We start from the raw sequence: 18,874 nt of genomic DNA, 5'->3' as shown, positions 1-18,874 counted from the left end.
ACCGCGACCCTTGGACAGTCCACATGGCCACCCCTGCCCCTGTGCGGGACCAGGAGCTGGCGAAGGCCCAGGAGCTGCCCCAGCGAGCGGGGCACCCCGTGGGTCCTCACTGACCAGCACCGTAGGGCTAAAGGTGGGGTGACTCTTTATTTAGTGGTTTAATGTCCTCCTGGAAGGCCGGGCTGCGTCCACCGTGTTCTCACTGTGTCCTGGGGTCCTCACCCTGCCTGGCATGAGCCAGCCTTAATAGTTGTTGTACGAGTGAAGGAATGAATGTATAAATTGGGAACATGAGGAACCCCCCAGGTGAGGAAGGGTTATAGACAATGATATTGAGCCTGGAGAGGATCAAGTACCCCAAGGAGATGTTTGGGGTCCTAAATCCTATAATAAAGGCACTTTAGTGTGCATCCTTTGAGTCTCTGAAAGTGGCTAGTCTAGGACAAATAAGGGAAAATATTTCCTATTCACTCAGCACCATTTGCTAGTTGGAAGGCCTAGGAGAGAACCCATGTGGTCCCTGAGGGGTCACGGTCCAGCAGAGCTCCTAACTGGAACCAGAATCCAGCCAGCTGAGGGCTGGAGAGAGAGCTGTACAGTGAATTCTCCCTGGGGTGTGTGTGGGGGTGGGGGGAGGTGATCAGAGACCCTGGTCCTGAAGACAGGGGTAGTGGACATGCTGGGGGCTGGGGGTCACAATGCAGGGAAAGTTGGTGGCTGGAAAATGTGGATAAGGGTGAGGATGGGTCTGAGTGTGGAGCTAAGGAGTTTGGACCTTACTGAGTGGTGGGGGTCTGGGGAGGCTGGGAGCTGGGGTTGACGAGACCATCTCTAGGTGGTTACATGCACAGCGGTGTCCATTAGTTCCAGAAATGCTTTGGCTTCCTTGACAAGGTATGCAGGGGGTCACAAATCCTGAGGTGACAGAAGTGATCAATGGAATATTGCCTGCCATATCGGTAAACAAAGGATGTCACAGTTCATTAGCAGTTGCAGCCACAGCCAGTGGTGAGCTGGTGAGCCCTGAGGGAACTCAAGAAGGAAAGAATACCTGCCATCTAGCAGCCATCAGACTGCAGCCACTCCCTACGGTGAGCCCTGAGGAAACTCAGGATGTGAAAACGCAGGATACTGGCCCCAGATAGCCGAGGTTGTGTATCAAAGGAATAATTTCAGTGAGCCCAGACTCTTGCATCTTCCCATACACAGAAAAGCACTGAATTCCTTGAGATATCTGGTTTTCTTTATTTTTTATTTTATTTTTTTAATACTTATGTATTTATTTGGCTGCGCTGTGTCTTAGTTGCAGCACGAGGGATCTTCGTTGCCACGTGCGGGATCTTCCTTGCAGCATGCGGGATCTTTTTTTTGTTTTTTTAAGTTGCGGCATGTGCGATCTTCCTTGTGGCATGCGGGATCTAGTTCCCCGACCAGGGATCAAACCCAGGCCCCCTGCATTGGGAGCGCGGAGCCCTAGCCACTGGACCACCAGGGAAGTCCCTGGTTTTCTTTACTTAACAATAATCTTTTGATTTTCAGACTACCTGCCCTTTGTTGCAAAACTCCCATGTATCTTGGCTCCCCCCACCCCTCGCCTCCTCCGAGCGGTTCTCTCAGGGTTACTTGAGATGCTGCCTCCCAGGCTTGAAGTCCTAAAAATTTGCGCCGAATAAAACATAACTCTCAACTTTTAGGTTGTGAATATATTTTTTTAGCTGACGGAAGCAATGGGGACATGGCCCCTGTGAAGAGGCTCCTTCCTCCTCTGCCCTGGGGACACACTGCCACCTCTTCATGGATGATGCCACATTTATACCTGGCACCAGGCTCCAGCCTGACCTCTGAGTGGGGACTTCTAGCACCTTTGACCTCAGATTCCCTCAGCCCAACCAGCCCCTTCAGCACAGACCATATCCGCTGCCTCATCTCTGTCCCTCAGGCTCGCCTCAGTCACCCACCTCCGCCTCCTTCCTCATCCTCACATTCACATCTTGACTGTGATCCCACCACAGCCTTTCCCTGCCTGCCTCTGCCCCCTTGCATTCCAGTGACACCCCCTGGGCTGGGTGCACATCACCCCAGGAAGACAAGAGAAATCCCTTCCCCCAGGCCCCCTGCTCCACCCCACGTATCCCATTGCCACCAGCTCGCCCTACAGCATGGCTGCAGCTCTGACCTTTGGCATCACTACCCGCTGGAGGGAGGTGGATCTCCCGCCCAGCACTGGAGGCCCTCCCTGAGGTCAGTCTCCCTCCTTTTAACACCGTATCCAGCACCAGGAATCCTGGGCTACCGGTTCTCTGCATGTGCCCACATTTTCACGCTGCTGCACCTTTGCTTACACCATTTCTTCGGTCCAGAATTCTGTTCCCCTTTGCCTAACCATTGAAACCCTACCCTTCTTTCAAGGCATGGTTCGAAAGTCACCTGCTCCAGGAAGCCCTCTTCAGTCCTCTCAGGTGGGATGCATCTCCCCATTTCTTGTTTTTGCTGCTGGTATGCTGCCTCTCACCCCCTGTCTGGTGTTGTATTCAACTGGGTCCACTCCCTGGGTGGGTCAGCTCCTAAAATTAGGAAAAGGTCTTACTCAACTCTGTTTTCCCCCTTAGCAGCTACCAGAGTACCTTGCACACAGTAGAGGCTCAATCAACTTCTGCCGATTGAATTGGCTGAGAATTACAAAGAACATTCCCTCCCAGCCTGTCCCTCTGGGCTCACAAAAGCAGCAGCACACAGTGGGGGAAGTCAGGGAGTAATTCTTAAGGTCTTATGTCCTTACTACCTTGGTTATGTTCCTCAGGTTAAAATAGTGACCACATCCAGAGAGATGGGAAGGTATTAATAAGTGAGAGACAGAAATGTGCCCAGGAGTTCCTCCTTCATCAGCAAGCGGGAAGTCCCTCGGTTAAGTTTATGAAATAAAAGCAATCCTTGATACTAAATGCAGTGTGGTATCCTGGATTGGATCCTGAAACAGGAAAGGGACATTCTTGGAAAAATCTAAAATCCAGAGTTTAGTTCACAGGAATGTACCAATGTTAATGTATAGCTTTGTATCATGGTTATGCAAGGCATTAACGTCACAGGAAACTAGGTGAAGGGCACAGAGGAAATTCTGTAGTACCTCTGCAACTTTTTCTGTGAGTTAAAATTATACCAAAACTTAAGAGTTTCATTAAAAAAAAACAACCCTGACAAGAAACTTGACTTATAATTTAGATTTGATTAAATATAATACACGAGGGACTAGCCTGTGTGTTGCACTGTGAAATGTACAGCCATTATTAACAAGCCTGTTTTGCTCTGCTCCAACTTTAACTAAAAAAAAAATTTTTCCCTCTTGTATCCTATTCAACGTATTTAAAGCTTTAAACTTCTAAAGACGATTTTAGCTGTGTCCCATATAACTCGACATGGTGTATTTCCTTCTCATTGAGTTATGCGTATTTAATTTTTAAAAGAGATAACGTACTCATGTAGTTCAAAGAAGAAACACACAAGAAGGTGTGCAGTGGGGTATCTTGTTTTCATCCCATCCCTGGCCAACCCACTCCCACCACTCACTTCAGGAAACTTCTATTAATTTCTTAGTATTCTTCGTGGTTTTTTGGTTTTTTGTTTGTAATGTACGTGTGGGCAAATCTTCCCACTTTTCTGGCACTAGGAGTAGCTTGCTATACTCACTATTCTGTGCCTTAGCAGTATATCCTTGAGCTTTGTCCATATTCATTAAAAAAAAAAAATGTCCTCATGCTTTTTTTATACTTATGTAGTCTTCAACTGTGTGAATAAGCCAGTTTTATTTATCTGTCCCTTACGGAGAGAAAATTGACTGTTTCCCATTTTTTGCTTCACAGCAATGCTGCATAGGATCCCACGGTCAGGGATCACTGTAAGAATCTCCCAGAGGAGGGCGAGCTAGAGCAAAGGCTAACACATCCGTGATGTTGCTGGATGCTTCCACATCGCCAGACTGTCTCATTCTGCCCTCTACCTGTGCTGGACAAGCCTGCCTACTCCCGCGTGGCCTTGACAGAGGGGGCCAGTATCCAGCTTTTGAATTTATGTCAGTCTGATAGACGAGAAATTGTATCACAGGGCACTTATAATTAGAAGTTCTCTTTTTGGATTAAGTGGGCTTGATCTCTTTATGAACTTAAGGGCCATTTGTATTTTTAGAATGTGCTGTCTCTATTTTTGCTATTTCCACCCCCTCATTTTTTAGAACTCTTAATTATTAGAGAGATTAGTTCTTTCTCTGTGATATGAGTTGCATATTTTTTTCCTAAATGCTTGTCATTTGACTTTTGACTCTATTGCCACCCAGAAGTTTTTAAATTTTTATGTAGTCGAATCAGCCATCTTTTCTTATTTCACTTCTAGATTTGAGTCATCCGCAGAAAGGCCTTTGTCATTAAGTCTTGGGTGGATGGTTACACAGCAGTAAGTTACTGGAACAGCTATGGCACATGAAAGGAGCTTGGAAATTTGTTAAATGAATTAATGAATGAAAGAATAAGGAATGATACATAACCTCGGAAAACCAGCGTACCTGAAAAATTGTATTTTTCTTTTTAGTTCCTTAGAGTGCCTGGAGAGTGCTCTAGGATGTTCGGGGGCCTCTGGTTTCCAGTTCTGTGGGTCAGTCTCTGTGTGGGACGTTGCTCATATCGCATTTTCAGTCCCCTGTGGGTCAGGTAGTTTCACACTGTTAGAAAAAACCGTTAGAGAGTCCCCTACTCTACACAAATACACACCCGGTCACGGGGGCCCTGACAGAGGGTGACCCTCATGGGCTCAGGGCAGTTCCCCCCTCCACCCCGTGAAGACGGGGCTCTGCGTGGAGGGCAGGAGTGAGTGCCCGCACGCTCCTGAGGCTTCAAGACAGCAGATCCTCTTTGGTTTGGGCACGGATTTAGGGATGCTGGCTGTAACTTAGGGGACATAGAGTATAGTCAGAGCCAACTGAGACAGTGACGGGTGTTGGCCCAACCTGGTCAGACTGAGGGGCTGGTGTGCCCGGGGTCTCGGCGAGGGGTACTTGAATGCCTGAAGGTGGGGATGGACAGAAATGCTGGGTCCCTGTGGTGTGCCTGGCCCTGGGCAAGTAGCTTCAGAGTAAGTGACATAGTCCAGGGCAGCTTGGCAAACCCTCTGGAGCTATTAAAAGCCTTTGCTGAAACCTGAACCCAGGGCTGGTAATACACTCTGTCACTCCACTGTGTGTAGTCATAAGAGCTGCATCTGCCCTGCTGTCCTTAGGCTGCGTTGGCTGCCAGCCTGCCCTATCCTACTGGCCTAAAGCACAGAGGCCTAAGCACCCTCTGCCAAGCTAGCTGTTCCCGCCTCCCCTCCCCTTCCTGCCCTGAGGCAGGGCCTGACCTGTTTCCTTAGAGCCCTAAGGTGACTGATGAGGTGGAGGGAATTGACTCTGCTCTCTTTTTGTTTGCCACAAACAAAACCCCTTCTTTGAGGGGCTACATAGCAAGTCCCTTCTGAGAATACCCACAGCTTCCCTTTTAGCCCTTTTGCCCAGGGAGTCCGGGTCTTCACCTCATTTCACTTAGACCTTAAGAGTCACAAAATGGGGCTTCCCTGGTGGCGCAGTGGTTAAGAATCCGCCTGCCAATGCAGGGGACACGGGTTCGAGCCCTGGTCCGGGAAGATCCCACGTGCTGCGGAGCAACTAAGCCCGTGCGCCACAACTACTGAGCCTGTGCTCTAGAGCTTGTGAGCCACAACTACTGAGCCCATGTGCCACAACTATTGAAGCCCACGCGCCTAGAGCCCGTGCTCCGCAACGAGAGAAGCCACCACAATGAGAAGCCCGCGCACCACAACGAAGAGTAGCCCCTGCTCGCTGCAACTAGAGAAAGCCCGCGCGCAGCAATGAAGACCCAACACAGCCAAAAATAAATAAATTTTTTAAAAAAAGTCACAAAATGACATATATCCACTACCAAATGTAAAATAGATAGCTAGTGGGAAGCAGCTGCATAGCACAGGGAGATCAGCTCGGTGCTTTGTGACCACCTAGAGGGGTTGGATAGGGAGGGTGGGAGGGAGATGCAAGAGGGAAGGGATATGGGGATATACATATACGTATAGCTGATTCACTTTGTTATAAAGCAGAAACTAACACACCATTTTAAAGCAATTATACTCCAATCAAGATGTTAATAAGATAAGTCACAGGGATACAATGTACAGCATGGGGAATATAGTCAATAATATTGTATTAACTTTGTAAGGTGACACATGGTAACTGAGCTTATTGTAGTGACCACTTCACAATGTGTACACACGTTGAATCACTATGTTATACACCTGAAACTAAAAATAATATTGAATGTCAAGTATACCTCTATTAAAATAAAACAAAACAGAAAGTCACAAACGACACACTGCTATATTTAAAATAGATAACTAACAAGGACCTACTGTATAATTAATTAATTAATTAATCAATCAATCAATTAATTTTAAAAGTCACAAAATAGAGTTCACCCAAACCAACAGATCTTGACTCAGTGAAACTAACTCTCCTCCCAGACTCACCCTTCCGGAGTGATATTCAAATGCGCAAAAACTCGCCAGGCTGGGGTCCACCTTAACCCCTCAGTGCTGGGGAGGTCTGCAGGACGTTCCTGGAGGGGCTCGCGGAGGCTCCTCACCATCAGGTGTGAGGACATCTCAGCAGTTCAACAACTGGTCCAGCTGCACCATCAGTGTGGCCACCACTGTCCTCCTGTTGCCTCAGGTTAGAAAGGGAAGCCGCTTTCTCTCTTTATCCCAGCATGTCTAACTGGAGGGGATCTTATGGTTCATCTGCCCCCAACACTTCTGTTTTCAGATTCATCAAAGAAACATTTTGTGGGCAGGCAGTTTTCTCCAGACCCTGTGCTGGGAGCTGGAGTAGAGAGATGTGTCAGCAGTCCCTGCAGTCCGCGATGACAGGAGGGAGGAGAGAGTCCAGGTCAGAGAGATTTGGAAGGTAGAACAGGCAGGGTTGGGGGTGGCTGAGGAGTGGGGAAGAGACTGGAAGAGGAGGGCATCAGGATGACTCCAAGGATTCTGACCAGGGTGACCGGGTGGATACTGGGATTGAGCCATCGGCTACAAAGAGGTGCTCTCACAAGCTACAGTGAATGTACCAGAAATAGTGAATGTCCCTGCAGAACTGCAGGAACAGCATCACGGGAGGAGCCCCTTCTGTGTTCCCAGAGAATGTCAAGCGTGCCTCTATCAGTTCTGAGCAGCCAGTGTTGGAGGATGTGTCAACCTTCCTCTCTTCTGTTGCATCAGCCCTAGGAGCTGTGTCAGCTTCTTGCAATTACTAATCTTGCAATCCTTCTTAGTTTGCCCTTCCTTTTGTATCAACATTTTTGTAAACAATTTCCCTCATTAAATTCCCTCTGTTGAAATACCTAGAGTTTTTCTGTTTACTTAACTAGACACTGGTTGCTGTGATTACATACCCACCAGATCAACAAAAAAAAATTTTTTTAATTTTATAAATTTATTTATTTATTTTTGGCTGCGTTGGCCCTTTGTTGCTGCGCGCGGGCTTTCTTTAGTTGCGGCAAGCGGGGGCTACTCTTCTTTGCGGTGCGCATGCTTCTCATTGAGGTGGCTTCTCTTGCTGCGGAGCACAGGCTGTAGGCGCACGGGCTTCAGTAGTTGTGGCGCGTGGGCTCTAGAGCACAGGCTCAGTAGTTGTGACGCACGAGCTTAGTTGCTCTGTGGCATGGGGGATCTTCCCGGACCAGGGCTCGAACCCGTGTCCCCTGCATTGGCAGGCGTATTCTTAACCACTGCACCCCCAGGGAAGTCCGGCAACATTTTTAAAGTTTGATAATACCAAGTATTGGGTAGCATGTGGAGCAATTGAAGCTGCTGGTGGCAGGGGTGGGGGGTGTGTGTGTGTGTGTGTATAAAATGAGGCACTTTGAAAAACAGTTTGACATCAGCTATTGAAGACTGATACTCTATGACCCAACAGTTTATCTTTTAGGTATAAAACCTAGAGAAAATGGTGCACATATGCATTAAGATATATGTACAAGTAGTATTGCTTGTGAAAGCCAAAAGATGAACGATCTAAATGTCCATCAACAAAGATGAATAAATAAATTGTGGTATATGAATTTGATGGACTACAATATAGCAATGACAAAAAAATGAATGAGTGCTACACACATTACCAGAGATGAAAGTTACAAACGTCATGGTGAGTGAAAGAAGCAGTACACAAAAGAGAATGACAGGGACTTCCCTGGTGGTGCAGCGGTTAAGAATCCGCCTGCCAATGCAGGGGACATGGGTTCGAGCCCTGGTCCAGGAAGATCCCACATGCCACAGAGCAGCTAAGCCCGTACGCCACAACTACTGAGCCCACATGCTGCAACTACCGAAGCCTGCGCGCCTACAGCCTGTGCTCTGCAACAAGAGAAGCCACCGCAATAAGAAGCCCGTGCACCGCAACGAAGAGTAACTCACGCTCGACACAACTAGAGAAAGCCCACATGCAGCAATGAAGACCCAACACAGCCAAAAATAAATATATACTTATTTTTTTTAAAAAAAGAGAGAATGACAGTGTAATACACTTTACAAGGAGTTCAAAAAGGAGAAAAACTATAAAGTACATTGTAGTAGGCAGAAAAAAGCCCCCCAAAGATGCTCGTGTCCTAATACCTGGAACCTGTGAATGTGTTACTTTACATGGCAAAAGAGACCTTGCAGATGCAATAATAAGGACCTTGAGATGGGGAGATTAATGTGGATTATCTAAGTGGGCTCAAAGTAATCACAAAGGTCCTTGAAAGCAGAAAAGGGGGCAAAATAGAAAAGTCAGAGCGGAACATGTGATTACAGAAGAAAGGCACAGAGATGTGAAATGTTGCTGGCTTAGAAGATGAAGGAAGTGGTCATGAGCCGAGCAATGTGGGTGGCCTCTAGAAGCTGGAAAGGGCCAGAAATGGATTCTTCTCTAGAGCCTCAGAAAGAAACGCAGCTCTGTGGACACATAGATTTTCAGCTCAGTGAGACCTGTGTCAGGCTTCTGACCTACAGAACTGTGAGATAATACATTTGTGTTGTTTTTAAGCCACTAAGTTTGTTACAGCAGTGATAGAAAACTAATACATATATATTGTTCAATCTTTTTCTGTTTTTCAGATTGGATAATTTTTATTGATCTGTCTTCAGGTTCTTTATTTCTTCTGTCATCTGCAATCTGTTGCTAAGCCCATTCAATGAATTTTAAACTTCAGATATTGTACTTTTCAGTTCTAGAATTTCCATTTGGGTCTTCTTTATAGCTTCTATTACTCTGCTAAAATTTACTGTCTTTTCAATAGTTATTAGTGTATTTTCTCTTATGTCCTTAGGCATAGTTATAACAACTACTTTAAATATCTTTGCTAATTCCAACATCTGGGTTCTCTTGGGGTCAGTTTCCATTGCTTTTTTTTTTTTTTTCTCTTGGTCATATTTTCCTGTTTATATGTTGAGTAATTTGGATTCTGTTCTGGTTATTGTGAATAATACATGATATGGAGTCTGGATACAGCTCTTCCACAGAATATTGATTTATCTATTTTAGCAATTAACTTGGCTGAACTCCTTCTGCAAATTTGGTCTCCCTTTTAGTAAAAAGCAGCTCAAATTTCAGTTTTGTTCTTTTAGCTTCAGCTGGGCTTCTTGGAGTCTACCCCATGCCTACATAATTCAGTGGTCAATCAGAGATTTGGACAGGATATATATACAGATTTTTGGGCTCCTCATCTCTGGTTCTCTCCTTTGGAACTTCCCTGCTTAACTTTCCAGCTGTTGTGCTTTTGCCACAATCTCTGGTTTTCAGTTTCCAAACTAGGAGGACTGTGGGGTTCTATGCAGGTTTTAGCTGCCTGTATGCCTATTTTAGCTGTGAGGATTGGGGCCTGCTTTTAGCCTAAATCCATTTTAAGAAGTGGGAAACTCACTCAGTTCCTTTCTTTTCCAAGTGTCAACCCCCATCCAGTATCTGCCTTGTTTTGGTTGCTTTCTGGTGCCTTCAGGTCATTGTTTTTTATATTTTTCCCAGAATTTACAATTGGTATCTGTGTAAGCTTGTTCAATAGAAGCCACTTGGTTCAATAGAAGTGGAATATATAAAAAATATAGCTTACGGATTAATACATAGTGGTAAACTATAAGGTATAGCAAGGGGAGGAATATTAGTCTTGGGAATATGATCAGGGAGAGACACATAGGGACCATCTAAAATGATGGCAATGTTCTAGCTCCAAAACTGTTTGGTGGTTATGTAAGTGTTTGCCTTGTTTTTATAAATCTTCAAAGTGTTACAGATATCTTACATACTCTTCTATATATGACATACAATTTAAAATACAATGTTTAGTGTCTTTAAGGACAGAGATATAGAATTGGAACCATGGGCATACAGGTGGCAGGTGATGCCATGGACATGAATGAGGTCTACTTGGAGGGCGTGTGGTGCAGGAAGGGGAAAGGTCTGGGAGATCCTGAGGAGCCCTGGCATTTCCTGGACAGGCAAGGGGAGGGGAGCCCACAAAGGGAGCCTTATGTAGTGCAGTCAGACCCTTGGGAGGAGAAGTGGTCTCCCACCCATGGAAGTGTGCGATCTCCGGGAAGCCAAAGGAGGAGACTGTCAGGAAGGGAGCGGTCTAATGTACAGAGCCAAAAAAAAAAAAAAAAAGAAGGGAGTGGTCAATAGAATCAAGCACTGCAGAGAGAACAACACAAGCTGAAGCTGGAGCTGTGCTAATGGGAGTGTAAGGTTAGGGGATGGTTATCATTCAGTTCACTGGTGAGATGGGGTCAGTATCCTGATACAGTGCATTGAGGAGTGAACAGAAGGTGAGGTGGGAAGGCAACAAGGCCAGGCTCGGTTTCCAGGGGCTCCATCTCAAGGGCAGGGCAAGGTACTTAGGCACCTGGGAATGTTTGAAAGAAAAGTGTAATAAAGCTCAAATCAAAAAAGTAGAAGAGGAAAGACAAGGGTCAGAAAAAAGGGTGAAGTCACATCCCTGCCAACTGAAACTGATTAGGGTTTGTCTAGAGTTTGGAATGGAGAAGGAAGAGGAAGCATATTTGTTTAATTTGTATACTTGTGTTATAATTATGTATTCATACATCTGGGCCACCTATCTGGAGTGAGTGCAAAGGCTCAGGGAAAAGTTAATAAGGCTCAGCCTGGCCTCTGCAGTGGAGAGGACCACACTCCGCAGGGAAAGGCCCGTCCACGCCTGTCTCCCCATCATTGAAACAACTGAATGCTTCCAGTTCTTCTGCATGTTCCTCCCAGAGGGCTCCTGGGACCACCATGGCACCCATCCCCACCCCAGCATAGGCCCTGGCCCAGGATGGCCTTCCATTTGGAATGTCTCCTCCTCCTTCCTGTTGCCTTTAAAGCATCTGAGAAGGAGAAGTGGGTATGGGTGGAGATGAAATTTCCAACCCACCTGGGTACAAAAGTACCACCGGGACAAAGTACCACAGACTGGGGGACTTAAACAACAGACATTTATTGTCTCACAGTTGTAGAAGCTAGAAGTCCAAGATCAAGGTGTCAGCAAGGCTGGTTCTGAGGGAGAATCTCTTCAGGCCTCTCTCTCAACTTTGGGGGTTGCTGGAGATCTTTGGTGTTCCTGGGCTTCTAGATACATCACTCCGATCTCTGCCTCCATCTTCACATGGTGATTTCTGTGTCTTCACATCTTCTTTCTTCTGTGTGTGTCTGTCTCTGTGTCCAGATTTCCCCTTTTGATGAGGACACCTGTCATATTGGATTAGGACCCACACTTAAGACCTCATTTTAGCTTGATTATTTCTGTAAAGGCCCTATTTCCAAATAAGGTCACATTCACAGGTACTGAGGATTAGGATGCCAACATATTTTTTTGGGGGGGGACACATTTCAACCCATAACATGGGTATATGGGGGTTTGTTATACTCTTCTTATACATGGGGTGTATGCTATCTACTTTTGTATACGTTTGAAATTCTCCATAATAAAATGTTAAATAAGCAAAACAAAACAAAACAACCCCCCCAATCCCCTTTCAACTTTGGCCCCATTTCTCAATTCAGCTTCATATCAAAATTCCTTCAGAGATGTCTCCTCTCACTGACTTGCCCCCTCTCTGCCCAGCTGTCTTGAACCTACTTCAAACAGGCTTTTTTTTTTTTTAACTTTTTATTTTATATTGGAGTATAGCTGATTAGCAATGTTGTGATAGTTTCAGGTGCATAGCAAAGGGACTCGGCCATACATATACATGTATCCATTCTCCCCCAAACTCCCCTCCCATCCAGGCTGCCACATAACATTGAGCAGAGCTCCCCGTGCTATACAGTAGGCCCTTGTTGGCTATCCGTTTTAAATATAGCAGTGTACGGACTTCCCTGGTGGCGCGGTGGTTAAGAATCCGCCTGCTAATTCAGGGGACACGGGTTCGAGCCCTGGTCCGGGAAGATCCCACGTGCCACGGAGCAACTAAGCCCATGCGCCACAACTACTGAGCCTGAGTGCTACAGTCCACGAGCCACAACTACTGAGCCCACGTGCCGCAACTACTGAAGCCAATGCGCCTAGAGCCCGTGCTCCGCAACAAGAGAAGCCACTGCAATGAGAAGCCCGCGCACTGCAATGAAGAGTAGCCCTCGCTCTCCGCAACTAGAGAAAGCCCGTGCACAGCAATGAAGACCCAATGCAGCCAGAAATAAATAAATAAATAAACAAAGCAGTGTATACGTGTCAATCCCAAACTCCCTGACTATCCCTTCCCCTCTGGTAACCATAAGTTTGTTCTCTAAATCTGTGAGTCAAACAGGCTTTTATTTCCACCAGTATCTATCTGTCAGGGTCCAGGCAGGGGGCAAAAATCATACAAGTAATTTGAACAGGGAAAATTTCAATACAAAGAATTATTAACAAGGTAAAAGATGGTTAACCACTGGATGGAGTAAAAGAGAACTCTAAGGTGTAACTGAGGTAGCAACCCAGCGGAGGCGAGCACCTCTGGGGCTGAGGTTAAAGTGAGTAAGGAAGGACTGAGAAGCTTAGGGCAAGAGGCTCCACAAGGCTGAGATTCAGATTTCTGACATGAGGCCCTGGCTGGCACAAGAACACGGTACCCCCATAAACGAAACAAAGGCAGCAGAGAAGGAATGCTGGGATGAAAATTACTGAATTTTTAAAAGTAAATTAATAACCAAAAATTATACACAACACAATACATAGGCATCTCTTGTTCTGGAGCCTGGTCACGGATATTTTGGGATAGGATGATAGCCGCGTGGGCCTCTACAGTGAAGTCCACATGGTGTGAGCCTCCAGAAGGGCTTCCCGTTACCCATCCTGACAATGAACAAGCGCAAAGTGGGTGAGGGGCTGACCCAAACAGAGTCCTTCCACGAGGAAGAGGGAGTGTAGCCAAATGCACCAGAAACATGTTCTGGGTGTTTAAGTAAAACCATGTCATTCATGTCACGTACCAGCGACAGACTGCATTACCTATAGACACTGGCTGTTACCCAGAAACACATGCCCCAAAGACCCTTGCACTTTTCAGGACTAAACGACACAGAGATCCTTGCTGCCGCCCGGGCATTACCCAGAGACCCTTGCTGCCGCCTGGGCATTACCCAGAGACCCTTGCTGCCACCTGGGCATTAGCCATAGACCTAAGTTGCCTAGGACTGCATAACCCACAGACCTTTGCTGTTGCCCAGGAAATACAATCCTGACAAGCAGTCAGAGATTCTCTCACTTTGGGCTTCTCTTTTTTTCAAAGGTTACAATGAAAGGAACTGCATTCTAGGTTGTCCTTGCTTCCTTAAAATGTCATTACAGCTTGGGCTCACATATGGTCACACATATGGACAACTGCTTTACCTTTTTAATCACAAAATGAATAAATCCTTGTTATAAAAATTCACATAGTATGGATTATCTTTTATTAAGTCGATTGTCTTATAAGAGGCAGGGGAAGAGAAGATAAGCAATCCAGTAGATCCCTAACACCTGATTCATAGGGTAGACTAGATAACACAGAGAAAGCTCCTAGCCCAATGCATGGCACTTGGTCAGCGTTCAATAATAATAGGCAATATCATTATCTTCAAGCCACAAGGGAGAGCTCGGGGAGAGGGACAGGACTGAGGAGGGCTGACAGATTGTCAATGTAGTTATTGCCAGAGTCAGACATAGGAGCCCAGGACCCAAATCTTCCCTGAGTTATGAAAGGAGCACAGAACAGGGAGCCCAACTGCGTTTAGTTCTTCTGACTCCAAGCCATGTATGCGACACGTTTTCTTGCTGTAAAATGAAGCAGTGTATGGTCTCCGTGTCTCCTAGTTCTAGTGTGTTAGTGCCCCCCAGTCAGCTTCAGGGCACGTCCTTGTCCTGAATCCTGCATCCTGCCCGCCATGGTCTCCACAGTAAAAGGGGGTAGGTTCTTCATGGTTTATTAAACAACCAGAGCAACACAGACTAGAATTCTTCAACTCCTACCATGTAACAGAGTGAGGTTTTCTCTTTCTTTCTTTTTGCTCAATGACTGTGACAAGGGTCAACTCTGCCTACACTACATTATTTTATTTTTTAAATGATATTTATTTATTTATTTGGCTGCGTCAGGTCTTAGTTGCGGCACACGGGATCTTTCGTTGCAGCGCCCGGGCTTCTCTCTAGTTGTGGCGTGAGGGCTCCAGAGTGCACGGGCTCAGTAGTCATGGCGCGCGGGCTCAGTTGCCCCGTGGCATGTGGGATCTTAGTTCCCCGACCAGGGATCGAACCCGTGTCCCTGTGTTGGAAGGCGGATTCTTAATCACTGGACCACCAGGGAAGTCCCTGCCTACACAACTTTATACATCAACATCTCACCAAAACATCTCAGGGAATTATTACGGTAGGTTCTACATTCAGCACTGCTGGGAAGTGCTCCGGGGCAGGCGGCTTAACGTCTCTGTCGTCAGTTTCCCAGTTTCTTAGCAGTTGTATTTCTAGCCTGAAGTTGCATCTGGTACATAGCAGGTGCTCAGTAAATGTTTGTCAAATGAATAAATGCATGAATTCTCTGAAATGTCGTACTTTTCACTCTCCCATGCCTTGGCGTATGTTTTACTCCAGTCTAGAAGCTCCTGCTCATTGCTGGGGTTACCTTTGGACGTGTGCCTAACTCACAAGAATTCTCCTTTGGGGAGATCTGTCCCCTTCCCATCCACAGAGTCACCAGGACAGCCACGTTTGTATCTTGGATTCTGTCCCTAGGCCACAACCAGTCACTGGGGTGGGCAACCTGATCCAAGTTGGGCCAAGTTGTCCCGCAAATCTGGAATTGGGTTTGATATTCCAGCCTTACTCTAGGCCTGTCTTCAGAATGGAACACATTTTTTTTAAAAATTAGGAGCTGTAGTATGATCATCATCTATCCCTGCAACCTAAGTGGTGGGGAAAAAAAAATCAGATGTGCATAGAGCAGCGGAGAATGAAACAGGATGCCCTCAAGGAGCGGAGGGGGTGCTGTGGTGTGCCAGCCAGATCCTCCGAGGGCTGAGGTGCCATTCCTCCAGCCATCGGCTGTGACAGCTCACAGCTGAGTTCTTCCCTGAGACTTGCCCTTTACTGAAGGGACCAGCCATGACCAAGGATATGGCCTCCCTAGCGCAGTCCACCACCAATGACTGGTCCATGCAGGGGTACAAAGGGCTGGCCCCCTACCTTGATTCAGGACAACTCTGAAGGACCATCCCAGCTCCTGAGCTCCCTATGGAATTGGGTCAGGCTCCCAGCTGCATCGACGTTCAACTTTTGTCCAGTGCAGCTTCTCTGATTTACTCAAAGGCCAGTTCCTGAGAGGCTGCCCAATAAGCTTTCTGCATGCACGAATAAGAGACTCCAGCTTCGTTTCCCAGGGCACCCAACCTAAGATAAGAGGCTTATAGTTGAAAGGGACTGGTGGTGTAACTGATGGTTGCTATGACGATGCAGTAGTTCCTCCCAATAAGCATCTCTGCTTCCTTGCTGGCTCTAGTGCTGGGTCTTCCTAGATTAATGTTTACTAAATGGAACATAGTTTGAGGGAGGTCAGGGTGGTAATCATTTCAGCCTCCAGCATAGCAGGGTAGGCCGGGGGAAAACTTTGCAAGGGAGGTAAAGTTTGGCCTTGGCACTTCATCCTTTTTCTGAACCTCCCTCACACAGCCCATCAGGTCCCCCCACCGTCCTAGGGCAGAGATGTGAGGTGCTTCACCCAGCCCAGCCGGCTTCTCTCTTTCAACAAGGACTGAGGGCCCACAAGGTGCGGGGCTCCTTCCCTTACCCATCTCGCCATCACAGTGCCCTGGACCAGGTCCCATCTCTGATCCCTGCAGTAGGCGACACACACGTGCATTAATTCCCACCAGCTGCATTTTTGCCACGGTGCTTTTCCTTGGGTTCCTGTTCCTGGTATCAAGGAATTTCCTCCTCTGGTGAGACAGCAGCTCAGTCCCCATTTAGAATCTGGAAAAGTCTCCAGGCTGAAGGCGGCATAGACGCTCAGAGGCCCTCAGATGGGCTCCAGGAAAAAATTTCATCCAAACCTCTCGTATTGCCACTGAGGAAACAGAAGTATTTTAACCAATCCTGCAGGCCGGGACAGGCGGGTGGGGAAATGCTTTTCCAACGACTGAGAGGTTCGTTTCGATTTGATTTTCTCACCGCCCAGCACCAGCCGCCTCCCGCCCTTTGGATGGTTTCCAGGCGCGAATTTGCTTCCAGGTGCGCAAGGGGCGCGGGGAAGGCGGGGTGCGGGCGGGTACCGTGGGGGATGGGAGCGGGGGCGGGTTGGGGCCAGAGGAACCGTTCTGGGGCCGGGGGCTGCCTGCGTGGCTGGGAGGTGGGGAGGTGGGGTGAAGGGGTGGAGGAGAGAGAGAGCGAGTGTGTGTTTGTGTGTGTGTGTGTGTGTGTGGCCCTCACCGCCCCCCCAACCCCCGTTCTCCTTCCTTCTAGAACCCCTTCGGGGGCGGGGCGAGTCTCCATCCTGGCCGCGACTTATGCGACACTTTTTTGGAGAAAGAGAGCTTCCTGAATTGAGGGCAGTGGGGTGACAGGCCGAATGGAAGGGGAGGGAGGCATTTCATCCTACCCGGGACATAGAGTTCGAAGAAGACCCGCCTCCTGCAGACCCGGAATTCGGCCCTTCGAGAGCGGCTCGGGCAGCGCCGGCAGCCGCCCGGTGCGAGGACGCAGGTGGGCGCTGCGGGGTTTAGGGTGAGTGCGAGCAGAAAGGGGGACACGCATGAGGGGGCGCTGGACGGTCCACGGAGGACCCGGCCGCCGCAGGACCCCAAACACGCAGCGCCGCGCGCACCTCGGGCGGCGGGGACCTCGGGCGGCGGGGACCTCGGGCGCGGGTCAACCCCCAGGAAGCCGTGCGGCGCTTCCCGGGCGGGACTGGAGCGCCCCCTGGCGGCCCCGCGCCTTACTGCAGCCCTTGCCCGCCGTCCTCCCCGGGCGGACGTGGGGACCCGGGCAGGCGCCGCGAGACCATCCAGCGGCTTCCTACCAAGGCCTGCAGTCCCTTCGCGCTTAGGCTGCTACTGATCTGGCCTTAATTTAAAGAGAAAGGGGAAGAAGGGTCTTCCTTCCGACCCCTGTGTGAGAAAATGGAGAGGAATACACATACACTCCGGTGGGGTTCTCTAGACGTTTTTGGTTCAAGGACCACTTCGGGGTCAAAGATTCTAAAGCACATCTCCTATTGCTGCCGTACAAAGTCTTAGGGCGCTTTTAATTGGACAGTCACTGAAAAGTCAGATTTGGCACTTGGGAATGGGGCTTCAGATATGTACAGAAAACAGAATAATGTTTTTGTTTGTTTTTACAACTTGTTGATTCGTTTGTGATTTGATTCTTTGAACGTTGCTTCTTAAACTGCCGGGAGGATCTTTGGCGTCAACTCAGAACCAGTATTGGAGAATACTTTTGGTTCACCAGGCAGGAATTGTAAGGATCGTCAGTTTGTTTTAGGTTGAATTGATGGCACCAGGGACATCCTGGGATCTCGGAGTATTCTAGAACTGTGTCCAAGTTGGGCTAGCGGTTGATAGAGTACGGTTTATCAAAGTAATGTAAGACAGAAAGGGCTTCCGAATGTAACCGATTTAGTGATAAGACCCACCGTATCTGCATCATTTAGAAGAACATACTTATTGGTCCATCGATACAGGGCTGGAAAGAAATAGATTTCACCTTCTTCCTTGGTCTCATAACATTTATTCTTCCGAAGTTCTAACTTAAACACTTTCTGTTACACTTTTAGCACACCATCTCTTGTTGCTTTTGGAAATGGAGGGCAATTTATCATTAACTTCTACATGATAAATTTCCAAATAATTGAAGACAATTATTAATTGTATGCGTTTCAACCTTCTTTCCTCCAGGTTAAATAATGAAAGTCTTTAACCTATCTTCATATCATGTATTTTCTGTCTCTTCTCTCTCTAGCTTTTTTCATCCATCTTCAAACATGAAACTGTACAATGATATATAATAATTATAATAATAATGCTCACAAAGAATATGTAAATTGAGCATCCCAAATGCCATCTTTATACGTTGCAACTAACTTCATATCCTTGGAGACAGTGGGAGACCAGCTCATATTGGAGGAATTCATAGTCCTAAGTTTTAGACCAAGTATATGTGAAAATAGCTACCCAACCACTCCCAGCACCCACTACGCTACCCCCTGCCTTCAACTTGAAAATAGATTGGATATTGTTTATATAGCTGTTTCTCAAAACTGTTTTCAGGTCAACTAATATCTTCAGTTGAAATAAAACTTTGCTTTCCTAACT

General features: G+C 47.3%; 1 long non-coding RNA gene across 1 annotated transcript; it reads right to left on the bottom strand.

The window, feature by feature from the left end:
- Positions 1 to 11,533: 11,533 nt before the first annotated feature.
- On the bottom strand, positions 11,534 to 17,431 carry LOC309609318. Its single transcript, XR_014233372.1, has 3 exons — positions 17,161 to 17,431; positions 16,354 to 16,629; positions 11,534 to 11,803 (listed from the first exon to the last, which is right to left on the bottom strand). It is a non-coding gene; the product is annotated as an uncharacterized lncRNA (long non-coding RNA).
- Between the last annotated feature and the right edge of the window lie 1,443 nt (positions 17,432 to 18,874).

Source organism: Balaenoptera borealis, assembly GCF_965194805.1.
Source record: "Balaenoptera borealis genome assembly, chromosome: 13".
In the NCBI taxonomy this organism is placed as follows: Eukaryota; Metazoa; Chordata; class Mammalia; order Artiodactyla; family Balaenopteridae; genus Balaenoptera; species Balaenoptera borealis.
The sequence above is the reverse complement of the archived record's forward strand: the minus strand, read 5'-3'. Positions and strand labels throughout refer to the sequence as shown.